Source organism: Schistocerca piceifrons, chromosome 1 (assembly GCF_021461385.2).
Source record: "Schistocerca piceifrons isolate TAMUIC-IGC-003096 chromosome 1, iqSchPice1.1, whole genome shotgun sequence".
NCBI lineage: Eukaryota > Metazoa > Arthropoda > Insecta > Orthoptera > Acrididae > Schistocerca > Schistocerca piceifrons.
Genome location: NC_060138.1, coordinates 852,088,228 through 852,109,109, shown reverse-complemented (window position 1 = coordinate 852,109,109; position 20,882 = coordinate 852,088,228). Strand labels below are relative to the sequence as shown.

General features: G+C 44.6%; 1 pseudogene; it reads right to left on the bottom strand.

The window, feature by feature from the left end:
* Nucleotides 1-205: 205 nt before the first annotated feature.
* LOC124724907 lies at nt 206-323 on the bottom strand (annotated as a pseudogene).
* Between the last annotated feature and the right edge of the window lie 20,559 nt (nt 324-20,882).

Here is a 20,882-nt window from a genome sequence, read left to right as displayed (position 1 = left end):
TCCCGCAGAGGCCTTGGAAGGCCTAAAGGTAGCGACTGGTCGCCGTGTCATCCTCAGCCCACAGGCGTCACTGGATGCGGATATGGAGGGGCATGTGGTCAGCACACCGATCTCCCGGCCGTATGTCAGTTTCCGAGACCGGAGTCGCTACTTCTGAATCAACTAGTTCCTCAGTTTGCCTCACAAGGGCTGAGTGCAGCCCGCTTGCCAACAGCGCTCGGCAGACCGGATGGTCACCCATCCAAGTGCTAGCCCAGCCCGACAGCGCTTAACTTCGGTGATCTGCCGGGAACCGGTGTTACCACTGCGGCAAGGCCGTTGGCACTGATGTGTAGGCAACATTAAAAAACCAGATAACTGCGACTAGGACTCGCGCTCTGAGAGTTCTATACAAACTTAGCTATGTGCACAGAGGCGACAAAAGGCATGGGATAGCGATATGCACACATGCTGATGGTGACAGTATAGCGTGTGCAAGGTATAAAAGGTCACTGCGTTGGCGCAGCTGTATTTGTACTTAGATAAGTTCCGTGGAAAGTTTTCCGACGTGATTAAGGCTGCACAAAGGGAATTAACAGACTTTGAACGCCGACTGATAATCGGAGCTAGACGCATGGAGCATTCCATTTCGTATATCGTCAGGGAATTCAATATTGCGCGATCTATAGTATCATGAGTGTGCTGAGAATACCAAACTCCAGGCATTACCTCTCACGACGGACAATGCAGTCGCCGATGACCTTCACTTGACCAGTTGTCAGTGCTAACAGACAAGCAACACTGCGCGAAATAACCGCAGAAATCAATGTAGGACGTACGACGAACGTATCCGTTGGGACGGTGCGGCGAAAATTGGCGGTAACGGGCTATGGCAGCAGACGACCAACGAGTTCGCCTTTGCCAACTGCGCGATATCGCCTGCAGCGCCCCTCCCGGGCACGTGACCATGTCGGTTAGAACCTAGACTACTGTAAAACCGTGACCTGGTTGGATGAGTCCCGGTTCCAATTGGTAACGGTTGATGGTAGGGTTCGAGTGTGGCGCATACCCCTCGAAGCCGTGGACCCAAGTTGTCAACGGGGCATTGTGCAAGCTGGTGGTGGTTCCATAATGGCTTTGACCATGTTTACATGGAATTGGCTGGTTCCTTTTGTCCAAATGAATCGACGACTGAAGGGAAATGTTTATGTTCGGCTACTTGCAGACCATTTGTTCCCGAGTTACGATGGAATCTTTGTGGGTGACAATACGCCATGTCACCGGGCGGCAATTGCGCACGATTGATTTTAAGAACATTCAACGCAATTCGAGCGAGTGATTTGGCCAGCCAGATCGCGCGACATTGAATCACATCAAGAGGACAGTTCGTGCAAAAAATCCTGCACCATAAACATTTTCGCAATTACGGATGGTTTAATATTTCTGCAGGGGACTTCCAATGACTTGTTTTGTCTATAATAAGTCGAACTGCTGGACTACGCCGGGCAAAAGAAGAACCGACACGAAATTAGGAGGAATCTCATGACGTTTGTCACCTCACTGTTGCATGATACTTGCTTTCCGCAAAGCCTTGGCAGGCATCCTGAACTTGAAAATGGCACCTGTGTCTTTTGTGAAAGACGCCTACGACCGTTTGCATGAGCAAATATACTACAAAATTTCTGCTTGTTGGTTAACTTTAAGTTGAAAGTTTGGGTAAGTTAACTGGAATGGTAACGGAAATAAGGCGTTGCTGCGAGACCAAGTTAAGAATTTTATATAACAACGTCATTTTATTTAATAAAATCATGAAAATAACTCCTTAATCACTCACTTTACTTAATAGTAAATGGAATGAACATCAACAAAAGCAAAACGAGGATAATGGAATGTAGCTGAATTAAGACGGGTGAGGGAATTAGATTAGGAAATGAGACACTTAAAGTAGTAAAGGAGTTTTGCTATTTGCGGAGCAAAATAACTGATGATGGTCGAAGCAGAGAGGACATAAAATGTAGACTGGCAATTGCAAGGAAAGCGTTTCTGAAGAAGAGAAATTTGTTAACATCGAGTATAGATTTAAGTGTCAGGAAGTCGTTTCTGAAAGTATTAGTATGTAGTGTTGCCATGTATGGAAATGAAACATGGACGATAAATAGTTTGGACAAGAAGAGAATAGAAGCTTTCGAAATGTGGTGCTACAGAATTTTTGAATGCTGAAGATTAGATGGGTAGATCATATAACTAATGAGGAGGTATTGAATAGAATTGGGGAGCAGATGAGTTAGTGGCACAACTTGACTAGAAGAAGGGATCGGTTGGTGGGACATGTTCTGAGGCATCAAGTGATCACCAATTTGGTATTGGAGGGCAGGGTGGAGAATAAAAATCGTAGAGGGAGACCAAGAGATGAATACACTAAGCAGATTCAGAAGGATGTAGGTTGCAGTAAGTACTGGGAGATGAAAAAGCTTGCACAGGATAGAGTAGCATGGAGAGCTGCATAAAACCAGTCTCAGGACTGAAGACCACAAAAACGACAACAAATGGAATGCTGCCCCGTCATCCGTGATCCCAAATAAAACAGTAGTTGTATGCAACCTCCTAACTAAGATGACTATAGGAGCCATCACGCAGAGCGTCTATACTCACCAGAGTCTCAGCAGGGAATGCCTAACCATCTCCCCTCGTCCGGGGTCCACTCACGGTGGCCGGAAGGGCTCAGAGAGTCTGCACAGCGGCTATTTGCCAACCAAACAGGGCCTGCTAATACGCGGGGATCTTATGTCCTTCTGGTCCAGTGTAGTCGCACTCTACTTAATACAATGGTTGGATAAATTGCATCTCCACATTCACAGAACCCACAACAGACAGCCCACGCATACGTCAGCAGACGACCCGCATTCACATTAGCGGACTATACTAAGAATGATAATATAACATAATTCCCTGAGTGTCGGTAGGGAAGCCAGGTGTGTTTCGAGCACGTGACTGTTGTATCAAGCCATGTAACGGCTCACATGGAGCCGTTACACTGTATGTAGCTAGTTCACCTACAGGTTTTAATCAGTGAGTTTGAGTGTGACATAAACAGCCGTATCCGATCATTGAGTTGACACAGAAGCTTAAATTTTTTACAGCGCGAAGTTGCCGTAGACCTCAATCCGTACCTGACAAAAAAAGGGTCTGGCAAGATGACTGCATCTTTTGACTGCATTGACTTACACTAGTGGCCATTAAAATTGCTACACCAAGGAGAAATACAGATGATAAACGGGTATTCATTGGACAAATATATTATACTAGAACTGACATGTGATTACATACACAGAACAACCACCTCTGGCCGTAATAACGGCTTTGATACGCCTGTGCATTGAGTCAAACAGAGCTTGGATGGCGTGTACAGGTACAGCTGCCCATGCAGCTTCAACACGATACCACAGTTCATCAAGAGTAGTGACTGGCGTATTGTGACGAGACAGTTGCTCGGCTACCATTGACCAGACGTTTTCAATTGGTGAGAGATCTGGAGAATGTGCTGGCCAGGGCAGCAGTCGAACATTTTCTGTATCCAGAAAGGCCCGTACAGGACTTGCAACATGCGGTCGTGCATTAGCCTGCTGAAATGTAGGGTTTCGCAGGGATCGAATGAAGGGTAGAGCCACGGGTCGTAACACACCTGAAATGTAACGTCCACTGTTCAAAGTGCCGACAATGCGAACAAGAGGTGACCGAGACGTGTAACCAATGGCACCCCATACCATCACGCCGGATGATACACCAGTGAAGGATACACGTTTCCAATGTGCGTTCACCGCGATGTCGCCGAACACGGATGCCAACATCATGATGCTGTAAACAGAACCTGGATTCTTCCGAAAAAATGACGTTTTGCCATACGTGCACCCAGGTTCGTCGTCGAGTACACCATCACAGGCGCTCCTGTCTGTGATGCAGCGTCAAGGTTAACCGCAGCCATGGTCTCCGAGCTGATAGTCCATGCTGCTGCAAACATCGTCGAACTGTTCGTGCAGATAGTTGTTGTCTTGCAAACGTCCCCATCTGTTGACTCAGGGATCGAGACGTGGCTGCATGATCCGTTACAGCCATGCGGATAAGATGCCTGTCATCTCGACTGCTAGTGATACGATGCCGTTGGGATCCAGCACGGCGTTCCGTATTACCCTCCTGAACCCACCGATGCCATATTCTGCTAACGGTCATTGGATCTCGACCAACGCGGGCAGCAATGTCGCGATACGATAAACCGCAATCGCCATAGGCTACAATCCGACCTTTATCAAAGTCGGAAACGTGATGGTACGCATTTCTCCTCCTTACACGAGGCATCACAACAACGTTTCACCAGGCAACGCCGGTTAACTGCTGTTTGTGTATGAGAAATCGGTTGGAAACTTTCATCATGTCAGCACGTTGTAGGTGTCGCCACCGGCGCCAACCTTGTGTGAATGCTCTGAAAAGCTAATCATTTGCATATCACAGCATCTTCTTCCTGTCGATTAAATATGGCGTCTGTAGCACGTCATCTTCGTGGTGTAGCAATTTTAATGGCCACTAGCGTAACACGGCCAAGTGACAGTAGACCTCAGTACTTGAGTTGGTATCTCGACCCGTTCCTGAGAAAAAGCGGTCTTCACAGAAGGGTGGCAAACAAAGTGATCCTGTAAGGGCACTGTTTTTAGCGATTGAGACACGGATGCATAAAAATCAGCTAAAGTTTGAGGACGTCTTCACCGGCATTCTACTTCCCCTTCTGGTGAAACAGAGTAATCGGTAGATTCACTTCGCACTTTCTTGGCTGGAGGGTCTGTCGGTCCCGCGCCAATCCCGGCCGTTGCGCGGACCAGCCCAGGCCGTAACGAGCCTTGCGGGCCCCCCGCGGCGAGCCTCGTTTGCAGAGGAGTCCCAGCCAGTAATTGCCGTGCGCGCCTGGCTGGCGAGCAGAGCGCGGACTGGCTAATTGCCGCAGAACTGTTGGTGCGCCTCCCCTCTCCACGTCCGCTGCTCTCTGCTCCGCGCTAGGCACTTCCCTTCAGTCAAGAAATCATTTCTCTTAGGAAGATCGTACTGCCGTTCTTCCTTTCAATCGTAGCGCGAACAAATCCCTATTTGCAATGCGAACTGTGTCAGACATAGGGGATATAAAAATGAAAAAGCTGGCATACTATGCTTACTTTCATTCCATAATGTCATATGGGATTATTTTGCGGGGTAATTCGTCAAACCAAGCTAAAGTTTTCCGGGCACAAAAACGTGCAGTAAGAGTTATATGTGATGTGAACTCAAAAACATCCTGCAGAAGCCTGTTTAGGGAACAAGGGATACTAACTACTGCTTCCCAATATATTTATTGTGAAGTGTATGGGGACAACATAAGCACTGAAGGTGGAGTGCGTCAATGGGTCATAAAATTTAATAATGGCCGAACTAACGTTCACGACGAAGAGCGAAGTGGAAGACCCAGCATAGTGACTGCCGAACTTGTCGAGAAAGTCGATGCCGCGGTCCGTGAAAACCGTAATTTCACAATAACGGAACTCTCTATGAGTTTTCCACAAATTTCACGAAGTTTATTGCACGAAATCATTACCGAAAAGCTTGGTTACCACAAGTTTTGTGCAAGATGGATACCAAAAATCTTGACAGAGATTCAGAAAAACCAGCGAATGTTTTTGGACGCTCACGAGAAAGATGGCGACTGATTACTCGATCGCATCGTTACTGATGACGAAACATGGGTTAAGCATGTGAACTGCGAGACAAAATTGCAGTTAATGCAGTGGGGGCACACAAATTCTCCCCAAAAACCCAAGAAATGCATGCAGACAATGTCGGCAAGGAAGGTGATGGCGACTGTCTTTTGGGACAGAAAAGGTGTGATTTTTGTGGATTTCCTGGAAAGAGGCACTACAATAAACTCTCAAAGGTATTGCCAAACTCTGCACAACCTCAGAAGAGCAGTACAAAACAAGCGCAGGGGAAAGTTGGGGTCAAAGATCTTGCTGATTCACGACAACGCCCGGACCCACACGGCAAATGCCACTCGTGAAGTTCTCCAATCTATTAAGTGGGAGTTGTTTCCTCATCCGCCGTGCAGTCCCAATCTGGCACCGAGCGACTTCCACTTATTCCCAGCAATGAAGAAGTGGTTGGCTATGCAACGTTTTGATGACGACGCACAGCTTCAAGAAGAGGTAACCACGTGGTTGAAGGCGCAGGCGGCCGAATTTTACGACGAAGGAATTTCCAAGCTCGTCCATCACTACGATAAGTGCTTTAATTTAAATGGCAAAAGTACTATTTTAGTGTGGCTTTCATATGTATATAATAAAAAAAAATTCCAATACTTTAATTATTTTTAATTCCAAAACGTAATGTACTTTGTGGATAGCCCTCGTAAATAAGTATTATAGTACTTGTATTACACGTTTATTACCTTATAAATAAATAAAAAACTTTTTTTATTTTAAATTCAGTGCATTAGAATTTGTAAAATGGTTCTTTCATATAGTGTTCATTAAAAAATGACGACCATTCCACTTGGGACCTGTCGAATGGAACATCAGCTTATTTGCTTGAGTTGTAAATATTTATCATGTATTGTTGTTTTTCTGACATGTTCTACTTCCTGGAGGCCCTCCTCACTACAGATCAATTGGAATGAAAGTAAATCTAATCTAATCTAATCTAAAAACTCCAAAAGGACAGCTATAAAAATAACTAACCACCGGACAGGAATCAACTAAAAACGATCCAAATAGGAACGATAACAATCGATTCTACGTTGAGTATGTGAAGGAAGATGCTGATTTTCCAGCAGCAATCTAACGCAGCTCGCTGCAGAAAACAAAGCGTTTCAAGTGTTCCCAAAAATACGCACTTCATTCCTGTTCATCAAGAAGGATCATCGAACAGTCACACTCGACTACAGGATGGACCGAACGCTTTGGTTAAAATTTAGGAGGCTCTTCGGGGAAATTTTCTGATAATTTTGGTAGCGTGGGTGTGATGAGGGAGTGGGTGGAGGGGAGTTCATCGAGCCATGACTCGTCCGAAAAAAAAATTATCCGAAGTGTTTTAACATATATAAATTTACAAGTTTCACAGCTAACTTTCGGAGAGTATGGTAGCATGAAAGCTAAGCGCTCCGAGAATGACAAAGATTTCTGTAAACAACCTATATGCAAAAGAGGATATTTTCAAATTGATTTTGTAAGGGCTTGCCCATGTCGATAGGCTTATGACGTGCCCATGACATTCTATCCAGGTAATTACACTACGGGCCATTAAAATTGCTACACCACGAAGATGACGTGCTACAGACGCGAAATTTAACCGACAGGGAGAAGATGCTGTAATATGCAAATGATTAGCTTTTCAGAGCATTAACGCAAGGTTGGCGCCGGTGGTGACACCTACAACGTGCTGACATGATGAAAGCTTCCACCCGATTTCTCTTACACAAACAGCAGTTGACCGGCGTTGCCTGGTGAAACGTTTTTGTGATGCCTCGTGTAGGGAGGAGAAATGCGTACCATCACGTTCCTGACTTTGATAAAGGTCGGATTGTAGCCTATCGCGATTGTGGTTTATCGTATCGCGACATTGCTGCCCGCGTTGGTCGAGATCCAATGACCGATAGCAGAATATGGAATCGGTGGGTTAAGGAGGGTAATACGGAACGCCGTGCTGGATCCCAACGGCCTCGTATCACTAGCAGTCGAGATGACAGTAATGGATCGTGCAGCCACGTCTCGATCCCTGAGTCAACAGATGGGGACTTTTGCAAGATAACAACCATCTGCACGAACAGTTCGACGATGTTTGCAGCAGCATAGACTATCAGCTCAGAGACCATGGCTGCGGTTACCCTTGACGCTGCATCACAGACAGGAGCGCCTGCGATGGTGTACTCAACGACGAACCTGGGTGCACGAAAGGCAAAACGTCATTTTTTCGGAAGAATCCAGGTTCTGTTTAGAGCATCATGATGTTGGCATCCGTGTTTGGCGACATCGCGGTGAACGCACATTGGAAGCGTGTATTCGTCATAGCCATATTGGCGTATCACCCGGCGTGATGGTATGGGGTGCCATTGGTTATACGTCTCGGTCACCTCTCGTTCGCGTTGACGGCACTTTGAACAGTGGACGTTACATTTCAGATGTGTTACGACCCGTGCCTCTACCCTTCATTCGATCCCTGCGAAACCCTACATTTCAGCAGGATAATGCACGACCGTGTGTTGCAGGTCCTGTGCAGGCCTTTCTGGATACAGAAAATGTTCGACTGCTGCCCTGGCCAGCACATTCTCCACATCTCTCACCAATTGAAAACGTCTGGTCAATGGTGGCCGAGCAACTGGCTCGTCACAATACGCCAGTCACTACTCTTGATGAACTGTGGTATCGTGTTGAAGCTGCATGGGCAGCTGTACCTGTACACGCCATCCAATCTCCGTTTGGCTCAATGCCCAGGCGTATCAAGGCCGTTATTACGGCCAGAGGTGGTTGTTCTGGGTACGGATTTCTAAGGATTTGTGCACCCAAATTGCGTGAAAATTTAATCACATGTCAGTTCTAGTATAATATATTTGTCCAATGAATACCCGTTTACCATCTGCATTTCTTCTTGGTATAACAATTTTAATGGCCAGTAGTGTATTTAAATAAAAAATTTTTAATGGAACACGTTTTTAACACAAACTAAAAAGAATAGAATAATGTCTCCTAGCCGTATACAATTTTCCAGCCCCATGCAGGTAGTCCTGACAATTAGTGCTTGTGACTTTTTAGGTAGCTATGGCAACACTTGTGAAATTTAAAACGAAATGAGTGTGCTGCATGCAATTGATAATTAACGCATGATTACTTTACCTAAATCGCTAACAATTTTACTGCACTGCAAACGATATGAATTACTCTGTGATTTTTCTCAACAGCAGTTACTCTCTACCAGAGGGGTACGAAGATCACCCTGTGCCCTTGGCATATATGGTTTAGCTTCACTTCCTCTCCACACCCACCAAGCCCCTCCCGCCTCACCACCCACCTCTGTATAGCTATCTTCCTGCAGTTGTTTTCACGCAGATGTAAGAAATTTTGCAATTTTGTCAGTAGGTTTAATAAAAATGAACTAATATTACTTACAAGAACTTTGTTGAAAAATAATGTACACAACAAATTAAATGGATTGCTGTAAAATAAGAAATCAAATTTTAGGAACTTTCTCAAACAATTGAAATAAAAGCAAAACCTATATCTTATTATAGGAGTGCATAGTTTCACGGCGATATGTACTAACAAAAATTTCTCGGGCTTCCAGCCGCGTCAAGTGGTTTAAAATCCACAAGCTTTCGGCCGAGTACTCCTCTGACATTGACTTACAGACTCGCGAAACATCTGGGCAACCTCCTTACCTCGCACATTGGTCACTGTGTGCACGACATCAAGAATACAGCCGACTTCTCCAGTCGAATTAAATGCCTGCTTTTTGGGAAATGGGATATTATGGTCAGCTTTAATGTAGTGTCATTTTTCCGGGCGTTCCCATTAAAGACTCTATATATCTGCTCTCCCAGTTATTTGACGACAGTGTTGTGGATTTATCCAAGCATACTCTGACGTCATCGTATTTCTTGTATGATGGAGAATATGTCAACAAGATGGACTGCGTTGCGATGGGAAGCCCATTACTCCAGTTGTAGCCAATCTGTTCATGGAGTATTTTGAAAACATCGCCCTGGTCACGGATCCTGAAAAGCCTAGTTGCTTTTATCGTTACGTCGACGACACGTTCGTTGTCTGGTCTCATGGATGTGAAAAGTTTGGAGAATTCTTGGACCACATCAAGAACATCCTTGACAACATCAAGTTCACGATGGAGACAGAGACAGATGGTGCCTTGCCATTCCTTGATGTCCTCGTCCGCCGCAAAGCAAATGGGTGTCTCAGCCACAGCGCTTAACGAAAACCCACCCACACAGACCGATATCTGCACGGTAATAGCTATCACCATCCGTCACAGAAACGTTCTGTCCTGAAGACCTTACTGCATTGAGCCGAAACCGTCTCAGATTCTGAAAACTTGCCGAAGGAAAACGGCTGCAACAACCGCCAAATTTCGCAAGCTATCTTTCCGAAAATACGTGCTCAGAGAAGGACTCGAAGAATTTTGCATTTTTGCCGTTTCTGGCTCAATATCAGGAAAGATGAGCCGACTCCTAAACAGGCATAAAATCGATTCGATCTCCAGGGCTCCAGTGAAAATGCGACAACTCTTGAGGCCTGTGAAAGACTACGTAGGCCTCAGAACGCCAGGAGTATATAAGGTACCAGTTGGGTGGTTGGTTGTTTCGGGGAAGGAGACCAGACAGCGAGGTCATCGGTCTCATCGGATTAGGGAAGGACGGGGAAGGAAGTCGGCCGTGCCCTTTGAAAGGAACCATCCCGGCATTTGCCTGGGGCGATTTAGGGAAATCACGGAAAACGTAAATCAGGATGGCCGGACGCGGGATTGAACCGTCGTCCTCCCGAATGCGAGTCCAGTGTCTAACCACTGCGCCACCTCGCTCGGTGTACCAGTTGGGGGTGGACAGTTTTATATCGGACAGACTATGCGTACCATTGAACAGCGTTGTGTAGAACACGAGAGATGTTTCCGTCTACGGTACCCAGAGAAATCAGCGGTTGCCGAGCAAAAAATGGTTCAAATGTCTCTGAGCACTATGGGACTTAACATCTGTGGTCATCAGTCCCCTAGAACTTAGAACTACTTAAACCTAACTAACCTAAGGACATCACACACATCCATGCCCGAGGCAGGATTCGAACCTGCGACCGTAGCAGTCCCGCGGTTCCGGACTGAGCGCCTAGAACCGCACGGCCACCACGGCCGGCTGGTTGCGGAGCACTCATTAGAAAACGGTCAACGTATTGCATTCGACGATACATCTATTATCCAGTTTTTAGGATAGCATAATAAAAAAAAGCGATCGAAATAAAAATTTATGACAACACGCATCGCAACGATGTGACAATAGTATGCGTCTCCCTTTCCGGGCCGATAGGAAGTCTATTTCTCGTAGGGGAAAGATAGGAAATGAGCGGGTAGGACACTGCAGACACTGCACGTATCCCTCGATGTTTTTCATTTCTTCTTTTATTTTTTTAAATTTCTAGTCAGTTTTTGCTCCCCCTCTGTGCATACGCCCTTGGCGGGGACCAATCTCGGCACGGCCTCTTTACGGCGCTGCTCTCTACACTTATTATTGTTATCTATTGTATGCGCCCCGTGTTTTTCGTTTTAAATTTTGCAAGTGTTGTCGTAAGTACTAAAAATTTGCAGGAAAAAATTTTCTGGTCTATCTGTATGGGGTTTAGGAATTTGTATGGGGCTAGGAGACTTTATTTCATACTTTTTAGTCAGTTTTAAAAGCGTTGTCAAAAATTTGTTTATTTTAGTAACTGTTTTCTGCTCTTGAGTCTTGTATGTGTGAAATTTTTGAGTCGATTTCAAATACTATGATGGGATTACAAGAGAGACATGTGATAAATTTCAAGCCTGTTTCAGTTCCTCTTCACCTGAATCAATCCATATATTGCTTCCTCCCACATATATCCCGCGGAATACCCGTCAAGGTGAAAATAACGGAGAATCGAGCTCAAAGCTCACACGGAGGCTTGTCAGGAGTCGTTCTTGCCACGAAAAATTCGCCACTGGAATAGTGAGTTGGGGAAATAGTTGTGGTACACAAAGTATCCTCCACGACAAACACGACACAAAAGCGAGTTAATATTACAGTGTCATCCATTTACAAGATATATAGAAAGATTCAAGTCTCTAGCTCATCGGGAATTTAGTTGAAAATGAATGGCAAAATTTGTTCCGAATAGACAGACACACAGGAAACGAAAGTGCCCTCCGCCACTCGCCAGACAAGAGAGCGAGTTAATATTGCACTGTCTTCCAGTTCTGAGCAACACTGAAAGTTTCAAGCCTCTAGCTCACCGGGAAGTTAGTCTGAAGTCACAAACAGACAAGAAAGCTATCTATTACAAACGTGTTAAACAGACGCAAAATCCCAACCTTACAGAACTTGCTGTGCCACCCCAGAACCAACACGGTTCATGAGCCCACAAGTATACCTAGCAAGCCACAGCAAGTTGAGTAAGGGAAGACGGAAAGTGCCAGACCCTCCAATGAGAAACAGATGGCCACTGGGACTTATTTTACATACATAAGTGGAAACGATTGAAAGGAACAGCATTTCCCTCTTTAAAACGCTCACATAGCCACCGTATTCAAACATGTGTACACAATCGTAGTGCTAAATGAAATTCTGGTAACTGTGAGTGTGCACTTTTGTTTTACGCTGTGTAAATTATAACCCCATTAGATGAAGGCCGTCGGCCACTGCGTTGTCCGTAGTGAGCAGTAAAGTCTGAAATTTGTTAGTCTCGGCACACTTGACACTATGGACCTCGGAATATCGAATTCCCTAACGATTTTCGAAATGGAATGTCACATGTGTCTAGCCCAAATACCACTGCGCGTTCAAAGTCTGTTAGTTCCCTTCGTGTGGCCATAATTTCGTCGAAAACTTGTCAGATGAATCACCGCCAAGGCACTGCCCTTTTATACCTTGTGTATCCGATACTGTACAACATGTGTTTATGTGCTATCACTATTCCATGATTTTTGCCACCTCAGTGTACAGTAAAACGCACCATCGGTTTTGAAGAGCTTCCACCGTTATTAACTAAGTCATTTACATATATTCTGAACGTTGATAGTCATATAACATTCCTTTGTGATACGCCCGAAACTATTTTCACGTTTGTACGTGTCTCTCGATTGAGAATGATACTCAGTTTTCTGTCTGCAAAGACCCACCTACCGTGGAAGCCTACGCTTTTATATCAAGCAATGGAGAGCCGTTGGCAGACTGGAGACAGTGACATAGGTAGAAATGGCGGAATGATAAATATTCGTCATAGTTTTGTGACAACAATTTGTACAGAATTAAACCAGAGATGGCCAAATTTTATGGTGAGAACCGATGATAGTTATTTGAAAGAATTTGGACTACCAATCCTTTCTCTATCAAGATTTCTCCTAGCTACAGTTATCAAAAATGATAACCTGGAATAATGGATGCAATTGGGTTCATGGAGGAGGTACGGGTAAGAGGCGACCAACAAGGACTACTGTTCCAGCTTGTGAGGTGAGCCGGCGTTTGCTCTAGGGCTGTCGACATGTACGCCACACTAGACCCCAGAAAAAAGAACTTCGTTTTCAGCTTTTCTATATCTACATCCACATGGATACTCTGCAAATCATTTTTAAGTGCCTGGCAGAGGGTTCATCGAACCAACTTCACAGTAATTGTCTGTTATTCCAATTTCGTACAACGCGCGGAAAAAACGGACACCTATGTCTTTCCGTGCGGGCCCTAATTTCCTTTATTTTATCATGGTGATCGTTTCTCCTGATGGAGGTCGATGTCAACAAAATATTTTCGCATTCGGAGGAGAAAGTTGGTGATGGATATTTCGCGAGAAGATTCCGCCGCAACGAAAGATGCCTATGCTTTAATGATGTCCGCTCCAAATCCTGTATCATTTCAGTGACACTCTCTCCTGTACTTCTCAATGATGCAAAACGTGCTGCCTTTCTTTGAACTCTCTAGATGTTCTCCATCAGTCCTGTCTGATAAGTATCCCACACCACGCAACAGTATTCTAAAAGAAGCCGGACAAGCGTAGTGTACGCAGTCTGCTTAGTACATCTGTTGCATTTTCTAAGTGTCCTGTCAATAAATCGCAGTCTGTCCTTAGCCTTCTCCACAACGTTTTCTGTGTGTTCCATTCATTTAGGTTGTTCGTAATTGTAATTTCTAGATATTTAGTTGAATTTATGGCCTTTGGATTTGACTGATTTATCTTGTAACCGAATTTTAACGGATTTCTTTAAGCACTCATGTGGATGACCTCTCCCTTTTCGTTATTTAGGGTCAATTGCCAATTTTTGCAACATATAGATATCTTTTATAAATCTTTTTGCAATTTGTTTTGATCTTCTGATGACTGTATTAGTCGATAAACGACAGCGTCATCTGCAAACAACCTAAGAGGGCTGCTCAGATTGTCTCCTAAATCGTTTATAGCCTATAGATAACGAACAGGAAAGAGCCTACAACACTACTTTGGGGAACGCTAGAAAACACTTCTGTTTTACTCGACGACTTTCCGTCAACTAATGCGAACTGTGACCTCTCTGACAAGAAACCACGAACGCTGTCACATAACTGAGACGATATCCCAAAGCACGAAATTTCACTACAAACCGCTTGTGTGGTACAGTGTCAAAAGCATTCTGGAAGTCTATAAATACGGAATCAGTTTGAAATCCCATTTCAACAGCACTCAACATTTCGTGTGACTAAAGAGCTAGCTGTGTTTCACAAGAACGATGTTTTCTAAATGCGTGTTGACTGTTGGTCAATAGACCGTTTTCTTCGAGGCAATTCACGATGTTCGAACAGAATATGTGTTCCAAAATCCCACTGCATATCGACGGTAATGATACGGCCCTGTAATTCGGTGGATTACTCTTACTACCTATACTGAATACTGGTGTGACCTGTGCAACTTTCCAGTCTTTGGGTACGGATCTTTCGTCGAGCGAACAGTTGTATATGATTATTAATTATGGAGCTACTGCATCAGCATACTCTGAAAGGAACCTAACTGGTACACAATCTGGAGCGAAGACTTGCTTCAGTTAAGTGACTTAAGTTGTTTCACTACTCTGAGGATATCTGTTTCTATGATACTCATGTTGGCAGCTGTTTTTGATTCGAATTCTGGAATATTTACTTCGTCTTCTTTTGTGAAGGCATTTCGGAATGCTGTGTTTAGTAACTCTGCTTTGGGCAGCACTGTCTTCGATAGTATCTCCAATTGCTGCCAATACTATTTCTTTGAATTCAAGCCACATCTGGTCTAACTTACGTCTTAATTTGGAAGGAATGGAGATTGTCTCTCAGGAAGGCGTCAAGTGAATTATTATCTGTTTTTTTGATAGGTACATTTTTCGTTTATTTTTGGAAGATTTGGTGGTAACAATATTCAATCTCGCTACGACAACACTGTGTTCACTAAGCCCTGTATCCGTTTTGATGCTCGTTATTAACTCAGGATTATTTGTTGCTAAGAGGTCAAGAGTGTTTTCACAACCGTTTACTATTCGCGTGGGCTCATGAACTAACTGCTAGAAATAATTTTCAGAGAATGCGTTTAGCACAATTCCGGATGATGTTTTATGCGTACCTCAATATTTAAACATGTATTTTCGCCAACATATTGAGTGTAAATTAAAGTCACCACCAACTATAACTATATGAGTCGGGTAGGTGTTTGAAATCAAACTCAATTTTTTTTAACCCTTCAGCAATTATATTATCTGAATTTGGAGGTCGGTAAAAGAATCCAATTATTACTTTATTCCAGTTGCCAAGAATGACCTCTACCCATACTAACTCACAGAAACTATGTACTTCAATTTCGCGACAAGCTAAACAACTTCTAATGGCAACAAACATTCCACCGCCAACTGTGTTTAGGCTATTATTTCCGAACACGGTTAGATTTTCGAAGAATTTCAGCTGAAATTATCTCCAGCTTTCGCCAGCTTTCAGTGTCTCTAATGATATGAGCATCAGTGCTTTCTATTAGCGCTCGGAACTCTGGTACTTTTCCAACACAGCTACGACAATTTACATCTGTTATACCCGTAGGTTCCTGTATCTACATTCTTTCTGCGTTCGGCCTGCACCCTATCTCCAGCTTTCGCCAGCTTTCAGTGTCTCTAATGATATGAGCATCAGTGCTTTCTATTAGCGCTCGGAACTCTGGTACTTTTCCAACACAGCTACGATAATTTACATCTGTTATACCCGTAGGTTCCTGTATCTACGTTCTTTCTGCGTTCGGCCTGCACCCTTTGATACTGAATCCCATTTTGTGTTTTCCCGAGACCCTCTGACCTAAAAAAACCGCCCAGCCACACAGCCCCTTCTACCCGTGTAACCGCCTCCTGCGTGTAGTGGACTCCTGACCTGTTCAGCGGAACCCGCAACCCAACCACCCTATGATGCAAGTCGAGGAATTTGCAGTCTACATAGTCGCAGAACAGTCTGAGCCTCTAATTAAGACCTTCCACTCGGCTCTGTACCAGAGGTCCGCAATCATTCCTGTCGACTATGCTGCAAATGGTCAGCTCTGCATTCATCTCGCAAGCAAGACTGGCAGCCTTTACCACTTCTGTTAACTGCTCGAAACCAGAGAGAATCTCTTACGATCCAAAACGACACCCATTATTGGTACCGATGTGAACCACCACCTGCAGTTGGCTGCGCCCTGTGCTCTTCATGGCATCTGGGAGGACCCTTTCCACATCTGGAATGACTCCACCCAGTATGCACACAGAGTGCACATTGGCTTTCTTCCCCTCCTTTGCAGCCACGGCCCTAAGGGGCCTCATATAACGCCTATTAGGAGCTCCCAACTATCAATAATTCCACCATCTGTGATTCCCGGGTCTTTCAGGTTGAGAGGCTTTAAAACAGGACAGACAACTGGATCTGGCTGAGGGACAGTGTCAGCCACAGACAGCGCCTGGGACCTGTTTGTCAGACTAATCGGGGAGGCCTTGTGTGAGGCCCACCCCCTGGGAAGTCTTTCGCCGTCTGCCACTCTCTGAGGCGACCTCCCACTCGACCACAGGTGAAGGGTCAACCTCAGTGGGAGTAATAAGTGGGCTGGTCACCAGTGCAAACCGATCAGAGGACTCGGACAAGCTGGACGTCTGTTGGATTCCCATGGCTGACCCACAACAGTGGTGTCCATCCATTGTAGCTTGAGGCTGTGTAACCGAAGCCATCACAGCCTGGAGCTGAGAGCGAAGTGTCACCATCTCTGCTCGCATACGCACACAACAATCACAGTCCCTATCCATACTTAAGACCGTGGAAAACTACACTACTTAGAAACAACTCACTATCGACACATGCAGCGGAACTCTACTGTAGACCCTGACGCAAACGCAAGAACTGCGGCTAATAAATTAGATTAATAAGCAGAGCTTGGAAAACCGAGCCAGCCAGGGTGGCCGAGCGGTTCTAGGCACTACAGTCTGGAACCGCGCGACCGCTACAGTCGCAGGTTCGAATCCTCCCTTGGACATGGATGTGTGTGATGTCCTTAGCTTAGTTAGGTTTAAGTAGTTCTAAGTTCTAGGGGACTGATGACCTCAGAAGTTAAGTCCCATAGTCCTCAGAGCCATTTGAACCATTTTGAAAAACCGAACTAATTCGCCCCCAATTTGGAACTTATAATATGTCACAAGATAGTTTTACTTTCCGACACAAACGAAAACGCGAGAACTGCGTCTATGAGAAATAGAATTAACACGCTGAAACTCAACAAAGTAAACTACCAAAGCACGCAGTCGCAAAATCAGTTAATTCCCTGTTGCTGCTTCTGTCTTGACTGGTTGCTGTTGCCTGACTTTTAAAGCCATACATTTCTTTTTGAATGAAGTAATTGTACTTGACATCGCTAGCAAATAGTACTGAAAAATTTTTAAAGGTTTTGATTTTAATGTAGAAATTTTCTCTTTTACATTGTAGCTTCTGAAGATGGCCAAACTACGGCCAAAGCCAGTTAGGATTAAAAAAGTATTCTGTGACTGTGCTCGGAAAAATAAAAAGTAAGTGGACAGTTCTGAGTTCTACCAGTCAAAATTCTTCGAGGCAGTTGTGAAGTTTATATGAATGCGTGGTGTCAGTTCTTTCGAACATTAATTCATGTATTGATTCGCCTCGAGGAGCAATGAATCCACCACCTTCGGCGGGGATGCGCAATTCCGTCCGACCTCCTACAGGAAGGTCAACATGAGGACAAGGGCAGGGACTGCGGGTAGGTGGCGCTGAGTGGGAGATGTGGATCAGCGGACAGGCGAACCGAGACAGTCCGCGCAGGTGCGACAAACTGTGCCCAGGTGGCACAGTGGCCAAGGCAACTGCCTAGTAAGCGGGAGATCCCGGTTCGATTGCTGGTCCGGCACACGTTTTCAGTACTGGCCGCTGACTCCGCAAGAAGTCCGAATGCAGCTGACATCAATAGTCCCTTTCCTTTCTCCCCCTCCACGTTCAGTTTACATAATAATTGTGAAGCTGCTCTGCATTAACACATCTTGGTTATCAGTCGACAAAGTGGTACTGTGTCGCACGCTTTTCGGAACTCTAAGAAAATACAGGCTCTACTTGTTCATCTGCAGCTACGGTTGCCAAGATGTATATTAAAAAGTGAATTCTGTTTCACCAAAGTGCCGGCCAGCGTGGCCGAGCGGTACTAGGCGCTTCAGTCTGGAACCACGCGACGGCTACGGTCGCAGGTTCGAATCCTGCCTCGGGCATGGATATGTGTGACGTCCTTAGGTTAGTTAGGTTTAAGTAGTTCTAAGTTCTAGGGGACTTATGACCTCAGATGTTGAGTCCCATAGTGCTCAGAGCGATTTGAACCATTTTTTTTCACCCAACTGGTTTTTCCTGAAACAGTGCTGATTCGCTAACTGAAATTACTTTTCTTCCAGGAATGTTCGAGCTTAGAATATGCTCTAGGATCATGCAGCGAATTCACCGAATAAAATAAGTTGTTTTTTCACTGCACAACTTAAAATACTCAAGTTTATTTGTAGCTTACGTACCTGCAGTGAACCTTTTCTGGAAGTGCCGCCAAAAAAGTGTGATTCTAAAAGGAACTGCTTAACGGACCACATCTGAGAAATTAAGAAGTGCTTTAAAACACAAAGGATTCTTCATGACTATAATTTAAATGATAGTCTTATTCAGAAATTAGATTCTGATATATTGCTTTCATTAAAGGCAATATTTATTTCAGAGAACCAGTAGTTTCTTTTTTGCTTGTATGTAATTGATTAAAGGACTCGGTTGTTTATTGAGACCAGTTAGTGTTGTATATCTTGTCTGTAGTCAGAGCCATAAGCGACTGCGACTTCGGACAGTAATAGGAAGGCGCGTAATAAAACACTACCAAGCAAGGAAATTCTCTCCATTATCTACAAGTTCTTTATGCTTCCAGTGCCCTGCACCCGTAAATGGAAGACCTCAGACGTAATGAGCAAGACCATAATATGCTATTTTAAAACTGTTGCCGTCACCAGTCATGGACTGTGCGGCTGGTCCTGGCGGAGGTTCGAGTCCTCCCTCGGGCATGGGTGTGTGTGTTTGTCCTTAGGATAATTTAGGTTAAGTAGTGTGTAAGGTTAGGGTTCCAATGGCTCTGAGCACTATGGGACTTAACATCGGAGGTCATCAGTCCCCTAGAACTTAGAACTACTTAAACCTAACTAACCTAAGGACATCACACACATCCATGCGCGAGGCAGGATTCGAACCTGCGACCGTAGCAGTCGCGCGGTTCCAGACTGAAGCGCCTAGAACCGCTCGGCCACACCGGCCGGCTGTAAGCTTAGGGACTGATGACCTTAGTAATTAAGTCTCATAAGATTTGAAACACATTTGAACATCTGAATATTTGTTGCCGTCACCAAAGAAAGGCGAGGGACTGATCAGCTCACCAATACTATACTCGTATAAGACGCGGGAGAGAGGGTCGACAACGAAAAGACCAAAGCTAGCTAGAGTGACCTTTGTATGTAAGATTGATCTGTCTAGCGCCAGCAAACAGTGACAAACACGGCGCTGTCGACAAACTTGACGCTAACTACACAGTGGCTCGTAATTCGCAGAAATTAACTCTCTGCTGCCGCCAGAAGTTTCGTCTGTTATTCATTCTGTAAAGTTACGCAGCTGCCCTACATCAAAGCGAGATTTGTTGGCTGTTATACGCCCTTAACGTCGTCACGCGACAAAAGCGTTTTCAGTGAATCGTAAAACGTCATACCATACAGTAACAACTGGAGTAGAATTACTGAGGAGCGTAGGTAAACGTGTAAATTGACGATAGGTAAACTACTTACTTTCTCAATAACTTGTAGTGTTAAAACACTGGCCATCAGATACAAATGTAGGGAAATTGGAACGTAACAGCCCATTAAGACCCTTTTAAAACGAACATTCCCAGTCTAATTCAGGATCGCACATGTAAACAAAATATGCAACTCGTCTAGAAAAAATTATAACTGAGATAATAACTGTTTAATTTGTTTGAGTTCAAAGTGCAGAAGCTCTGTAAATGAAGGGAACAATTCCCATGAACGGAGTCTCTAGTAATTAATAAAAAATGTATATGTATTATTGTAATTTGTTATTTGAGAGTTTATCCTCGAATGATATAACTGACATCGAAATAAGTGTCCAAGGAATAGAAAAGCAACTGGAATCACTCAATAGAGGAAAGTCCACTGGACCTGACGGGATACCAATTCGATTCTACACAGAGTACGCGAAAGAACTTGCCCCCCTTCTAACAACCGTGTACCGCAAGTCTCTAGAGGAACGGGGGGTTCCAAATGATTGGAAAAGAGCACAGATAGTCCCAGTCTTCAAGAAGGGTCGTCGAGCAGATGCGCAAAACTATAGACCTATATCTCTTACGTCGATCTCTTGTAGAATTTTAGAACATGTTTTTTGCTCGCGTATCATGTCATTTCTGGAAACCCACAATCTACTATGTAGGAATCAACATGGATTCCGGAAACAGCGATCGTGTGAGACCCAACTCGCCTTATTTGTTCATGAGACCCAGAAAATATTAGATACAGGATCCCAGGTAGATGCTATTTTTCTTGACTTCCGGAAGGCGTTCGATACGGTTCCGCACTGTCGCCTG